Below are 7,202 nucleotides of genomic sequence, written 5' to 3'. Positions count from 1 at the left end.
GACCGATAAAGGCACAGTGGATTCTGGCGCAGTGCTGGTGATACCTGTGCTGGCGGAGACAGGTACAGGGGTGCAGAGCAGTCGCTCAGAAGCACCAGTCACTACGCCAAGGCAGGGGGATGTGGGAGACGTGGAGATGGAAGACGAACCCCTGTTTAAAATACCAAACGAGAGGAAAAAAATGAGGTAAGGGCCTTATGAGAAAACAGGCCAAAAAAGACACTAAAGTAGATGAAAAAGAATCAGACAGCGATGATTATATGTCAGATTCTGTTTTTAACTTTGGCTCTAAGGAAGAACATCGAGAAGTTAGATACTGTGCCGAGCAAAAAAAGTTCTTAAGGAGCACCAAGTGGCAAAAAAATTTCACTATTTCCAAAACTAAATTTCCTATTTCCAAGATCTGAAGCAGTTTATTCATGATGTCAAATATTTTAGAAGAGAAGGAGCTTTTATTGACACAGAGATCTTTTGACTGAAGAAATTGATCATTAGAATAAGCAAAAATTAACTTCTGATGATGACCAGTAGAGTGTTTGGGGTGTTTTATATTAGAATGGGTTTTATCATCTGCTTGTGGGGTGTTTTATATTAGAATGGGTTTTATCATCTGCTTGTTTTATCTACACTTTGTTCTTATGACTGGGATTCATATTGCAAGTTTAAATGTTAACGGGTAAGAGAACACGAAAAGCGTGGAAAGTCATATGTGTTATTAAAGCAGAAGCGTATTGATTTAGCTATGTTGCAAGAAACACATAGTAATGTCAACAATGCTACTAACTGGATGAAGGAGTGGGGTGGCTGGCAATTTTAAGTCATAATACATCGATTAGTGGTGGGGTTGCCTTTGTTCCACCACAGCCGGCAGAGGGCACTGTGGCGCAGCTTCCAACAAGACGCGTGACACTACTGTTTTGGTTTCATTCTCTTCCTGCTTGGACATTGGCTGGATGTGCGAGGGTGTAGCTTAATTAGAGCCAGGTGTTTATGTTTAGTGTAATTATGTTGGCTATTTAAACCCCTCGTGTGGCTGCGTACTTTGCGGGGTATTATCGGTTGCATCGTTAGCAACGGTTGTAGTGTTTAGCGCATGTGTTAGTTCAGTAGTGAATGTGGGTAGCATGCTAGCGGTCTCACGTCCCTGTTCTGTTGCCGAGCAATGCCTAGACCATAGTCCTGTTCAACCTAGACCGCGTTTCTTGTGTTTGTTTGTTTCCTTGTTTATTAATAAAGACAACTCTCCTGTGCTTACTTCCTGTCCATCCCTGTGTTTCATTACAGCCTTACTGTTTGCTCGAAATTTTATTCCCAGTTCTTATACAGTAGATGAGGTTTTAAAAGGGAGCCTTTGAAAAGTAAGAGCTTTTTATGAAAATGAGTTTTGTTTTTATTTGTGTGTATGCTCCCACCAGTGCATTGGAGAGAATGAGTTTCTTAAAAAAAACTAGACAATGTCATTGCTGACTACAACACTGCCAATATTTTAATTTTGGGTGGGGATTTTAACTGCACAACAGATAACTTGGACAGGAACCATACAGAACCTCATGTGGCCTCCCGTAAGTGCCTGTGGGAGATGATGGTGGCTCACGAACTAAATGAGGTATGGAGAACTTTAAATAAAAAACAGAGACAGTACATGTGGGCCCACTCTATAGAAAACACACTCTCCCTGGCAAGACTGGATTGCTTTTATGATTTTAAACATAGGCTGATACTTTTTTATAAAATATTGTATTGTTCCAGTAGGTCTCTCTGATCACAGCATGGTGCAGTGTATTGTCAGTAAAAAAAAAAAAAAAAAAAAAAAAAGTAAAACCAAAGAGTGCTTACTGGCATTTAAACACTGGACTTTTAGTAGATACTTATTTTAGAGAATCTTTCATTTATTTCTGAAATGTTTTTAAATCGGAGAAGGTGGCTTTTAGTTCTATACAACATTGGTGTGGTGTGGCTAAAGCTCAAATTAAAGCATTTTGTCAACAGTACACTCTTAATGCCACAAGAGATATTGTCAGATCTCTGAATGCCCTGGAGACTGGAATATAGGAACTCCAGTGTTTGGAGACCACAGGAGGTCGAGGGCAGATTGAAGCCCTCAAAAGTAAAAAAGCTGTAATCAATGACCTTTTGGGCATTACAGCACAGGGGGTGCTGGTCCATTCACGCTTTAAAAGCATGAATGAGATAGATAGCAGATAATGCTAGCAGAGCTCTATGAGGCTCTCCAAGTGATGGAGAACGGACAGGCGCCAGGTATAGACGGTCTCCCTGTAGAGTTCTACAAAGCCTTCTGGGCAGTTGTAGGGCAGGATGTACTAGAAGTGTTGCTAGACAGTGTGAAGGGAGGTGAGCTCCCATTGAGCTGCAGGAGAGCTGTCCTGACCCTCCTGCCAAAAAAGGGAGACCTGACGCACTTGAAGAACTGGTGCCCGGTCTCACTGTTGTGCAGTGAGTACTGGCTGCTTTCAAAAGCATTAGCTTCAAGACTGACTAAGGTAATGGAGCAAATCACTCACCATGACCAGACGTACTGTGTGCCTGGCAGGTCTTTATTTGATAATGTACACTTAATTTGTGACATTTTGGACGTCTCCAGGCTATTGGGCTTAAAGATTAGTCTTATTTTCCTAGATCAGGAAAAGGCTTTTGACCTGGTGGAACATGAACACCTGTGGAAGGTGCTGGAAACCTTTTGGTTTCAACCCAGGTTTCACAGCCATGATCAGGACTTTATACAGTGAAATTGAGAGTGTACTGGAGGTTAATGGTGGTTTGTGTGCCCCTTTTAGAGTCTACAGCGGTATTAGACAAGGCTGTTCTCTGTCAGACATGCTGTACACCCTAGCATTTGAACCTCTTTTATGTAAACTGAGAGATCAACTTTCTGGTTTTAAAATATCTCACTCCAGTGCTTCTCTCTGTCTCTCAGCATATGCAGATGACTTAGTTGTAATGCTGGGAGCACAGACTGGTGTGAATATTTTAATTGATGTTTTAAAAGATTTTGAGAGTTTATCATCTGCCAAGGTCAACTGGGCCAAAGGCGATGGGGTGGGGTGGGGTGGTGGGCAGCCCACAATACCAGCTGGTTTGGTGTGGAAAAAGGGTGGTTTTAAGTACTTGGGTGTTTATCTGGGCAGCATTTAAATAAAAATTGGGAGGGTGTTTTTTAACAGGTGAAGGGCAGACTGAGCAGGTGGAGCAGGTCCCAAAAATGTCTTACAGGAGACGAACAGTGATCATCAACAACTTGGCAGCATCAACCCTGTGGCACAAGCTGGCATGTGTGGATCTGCTGCCAAACCTGCTCTCAAACATCCAGGCTCTGCTAATGGACTTCTTCTGGAACAGACTACACTGGATCCCTCAAAGTGTCAGCAAAACTGCAATGTTTAGACTCCAGTTCATCCAGAGTCTCCTCACTGGACCCAGGAGTTTGGTATGGAGAGCAGCAGCCTATAGGCTGTTACACACAGTAGGAGGACTGGGGTTGAACAGAACTTTGTTTTTAATGGACACAAGAACAATAGACTTTGCTGGATTACCAGTTTTTTATTGTGGGCTTTTTAAAATATGGAACCTTTTTTAAAAAAAAAAAAAAAATCGAGGGGTGCAGAACACCACACTGGCTGCTGGAGGAACCCCTGGTTCATGGTGGGCGATTGGACATCTCTGGTGTGACCACTCCTTCATTATCTAGGGTTCCGGTCTCCTCAGGGATTGTGAAACTCTGCAGCTGGTGAACATCACAGGGACGGACCTGTCACGGGCAGAGGACTTAGCAGCATGCCTGGGACTACAGTCCCTACGCGTTGTGAATAAGCTCTTACATCGCTGGATTTCCACCCTAACATCAGAGGAGCCTGCTCAGCTGATGGACAATAAAACAAGCAGGACTGGGCCTACAGAGGAAGAACCTTTTCCCCAGCTGGGCATCGCTCCAGACCTAGATGGGTGTGGGGGCCCCCTCGTGGAGTTCAGAGGTGACATGAACATTGAGACAGTGTCTGGTAAGCTTCTGCACAAAGCCTGCGTGAAAGTTTTCAATAAGAAAAAACTGAATGGGAGAGTGGTCACCCCATGGTGAAGTGTAGTGGGTTTTAATGACGATATTAAACCAGAGTGGAAGACACTATACAAACCACCGTTAACCAAAAAATTTGTTGGCCTCCAATGGAGGATTTTACATGGAATTGTTTCTGTAAATTCTTTTATCTCAATTTTAAACCCTGAGGTCACACAGGAATGTCCATTTTGTTCACAGAGAGAGACTGTTTTTCATGCTTTTATACATTGGTCCAGGTTGCAGCCATTGTTTGTGTTTTTAAAAAAACAACTTGAGGTCATTTTATGTGGATTTTAATTTTAAGATTTTTATCTTTGGTTTTAAGTACATTAGAAGAAACAGGTTCAAGTGTCAGCTGATCAATTTTATCTTTGGCCAGGCAAAAATGGCGATATACCTGAGCAGGAAAAACAAAGTGGCACAAAACAGACTGCGGTGCCATACAAGTTCTCTCCAGACTGATAAAATCATGAATTCTGATTGATTTTAACTTTTACAGAAGTATGGGAGACTTGGAGATGTTCAAGGCAGTGTGGTGTTGTGAGAAGGCTCTGTCTTCTGTAGTGGAGGGAGAACTTTGTTTTACACCAGCATTAGGCTGATAATGTTCATAACAACTATTTGTTGTTGTACTGACTTATTTTTTTTATTTAATTTATTGATGTTTTTTTAATGCTCCTTTAAATATAAATATATATACTACAGTGAGTTACTCTAGTTACAACTATAGTCAATTTCTATAGTAAGGCTATACTGATTGTTAACGTTTTTTTCTTTGTCCCATGGATTTAAGCAGTTTTTATTATTTTCCTTGCTATAAATGTGAACATATTTGGCAATTCACATATTTGCTTGTCTTCTTTCATTTAGTTGAAAGGCTTGTGATTAGAGAGCAACACAGCTATTAATTGTTCTATCTTTCAGTTGGGTCAAACCAGTTCTGATGAGTAGGATGGAGTGGCCAGGCTATGAGGACTCAGTGGTCTAATCAGTGAGAGAGAGTGGTAAAGGAGCGGCTAGAAGTGCCAGAGGGGAAGAGAGAGAGACAGACAGACATGTGTGCTTTGTGTTTTGTTTTACATTTGTGTGTTTTATCTTCTGTTTGAGCTATATTTATAATTAAACTTTATGTTTACGTTCAGCCAGTTCCCACCTCCTCCTGGCCCATCATTTAAAATTGTTACAATTTTTTAAATTGTTAATTGTTGCCAAGACACAGGAAGGAGGAGGAACTGGCACCGAGGAGGCAGTGATGCTGCCTCATCTTGATGCTGCCAAGATGAGTCGCTGCCATTTGCCGGGAGGTGGAGGAACTGCTGCCATCTTCCTGAAAAAGGAGGAGCGGTTGCCATCCACCAGGGGACAGAGAGGTGGAGGTGTGGCTGACATCCAGCTGAAAAGAGGAGGAGTTGTAGCCATCTTCCATGAAGTCCAGCACCATCGCCCGAGGTCTTGGTGGATCACTTCCCAGCGGGCCAAGGACCAGATGACATCGTGTCTGGTGACTGGAGGACAAGTGTTTTTTCTCTCTCTCCTCTCTCTACCTCTTGCTGTCTCTCCTGTTTGCTCCTTCTCTCTCCCCTCTTCCTCCCCTTGTCTCTCCTTTCACTTCCAGGATGTGGGGTCAGGCGACCAAAGGACATAGCTAGAAGGGCAGCACCACCCTCCCGAAAGGGAGGCCAGGCTGTGAGGATGCAAACCAGGCTGTGAGCATGCACACCTGGCATGGAGTTGTCTACTCAGTTGGACAGAGTGATAAAGGAGCATCTGGAAGCGCCAGAGGGAGAGAGACACACACATCCGTGCTTTGTATTTCATTTTACCACTCCAGCACCACTGTCTCCCTGCCTCCCACAGCAGTGAGGGCTCTCCGCCAGCGCATCCCTCCTTCTTCCTAGGTTTCCACACCACTGTAACAATCTTAAATGATAGGTAAGGAGGAGGCGGTAACTGGCTGAATGCAAACAAAGTTTAATGATAAATATAACTCAAACATAACATAAAACACACAAACGTAAAACAAAACTTGTGCAAAAAAATGTGCACCTCTCTTTCTCTCCCTCTGGCGCTTCCAGCGGCTCCTTTATTGCTCTCTCTCACTAATTAGACAACTCAGTGCTAGGCATGCGTCCTCACAGCCTGCTCCTCTCTCCTCCTCCTCCTCCTCTCCTCCCCCAGTCCAAAGACATGCATGGTAGGCTGATTGTCCATAGTATACGAATGGTTATATGAATGCGTGTGTGAGTGTGCCCTGCGATGGATTGCCCAATGCTCCCTGGGATAGGCTCCAGGATTCCCTGTGACCCTGAAGGAAGGATATGTGGTAGAAGATGGATGGAATACTAGTACTGTGGCAGTAACATGCACCTGATATCAGTTTGAGTTCTATTTTATTTGTATAGCTCTTTAAACAATAGACACTGTCACAAAGCAGTTTTACAGAAATCTAGATATAAAATTTTAATTGCATTTTTTAATTTATACCTAATGAGCAAGCCAGAGGTGACATTAGCAAGATTACAGGAGGTAGAAACATCAAGAAGGACCATGGTCAAAAGGGAACCTATCCACTTAGTGTGATTATAAATAATTTATCTTCAATAACTGTATACCATTTAGTAAAAAAAAAAGTGCTAATTGTGTTAACAGGACCCTGTGAATGAGCATCATTAGGGTTTTAACTTTAAGTTTATCTATTATATGCGGATGCACGATATACAGTATAATAATATAGTGAACTATCCAGGGAATATAAGTTGTCCCCTGAGAATTCAAACACCAGAAAAGAGCTGTTTTCTGACTTCCGACTTTTTTCTTCTGTCTCAAATGCGTATGTGGGATGTATGTAACTTACCAGCTCAGGAGGGCATGTCTAAACCATTTACATAACTTGTCTTACTTCGGGTTGGTAGGGAATGCATAAACTGTTCCCATAACTCAACGCAAATCGTGTCGGTTGAGCACACAAACTGTTTGCATAACTAAATTCACATCAGGTCAGGAGGGCATGCTTAAAACATTATTGGAATTAGTGGATTGGATGGGCACACCTATACCATTCCCTTAACTCAATTCACATACACAACCTTCAATTGGTACTACACATCACTTTTTTTTACCTTAGGAAAAG

Source organism: Ictalurus punctatus, chromosome 20 (genome assembly GCF_001660625.3).
Source record: "Ictalurus punctatus breed USDA103 chromosome 20, Coco_2.0, whole genome shotgun sequence".
Lineage (NCBI taxonomy): Eukaryota > Metazoa > Chordata > Actinopteri > Siluriformes > Ictaluridae > Ictalurus > Ictalurus punctatus.
The sequence above is the reverse complement of the archived record's forward strand: the minus strand, read 5'-3'. Positions refer to the sequence as shown.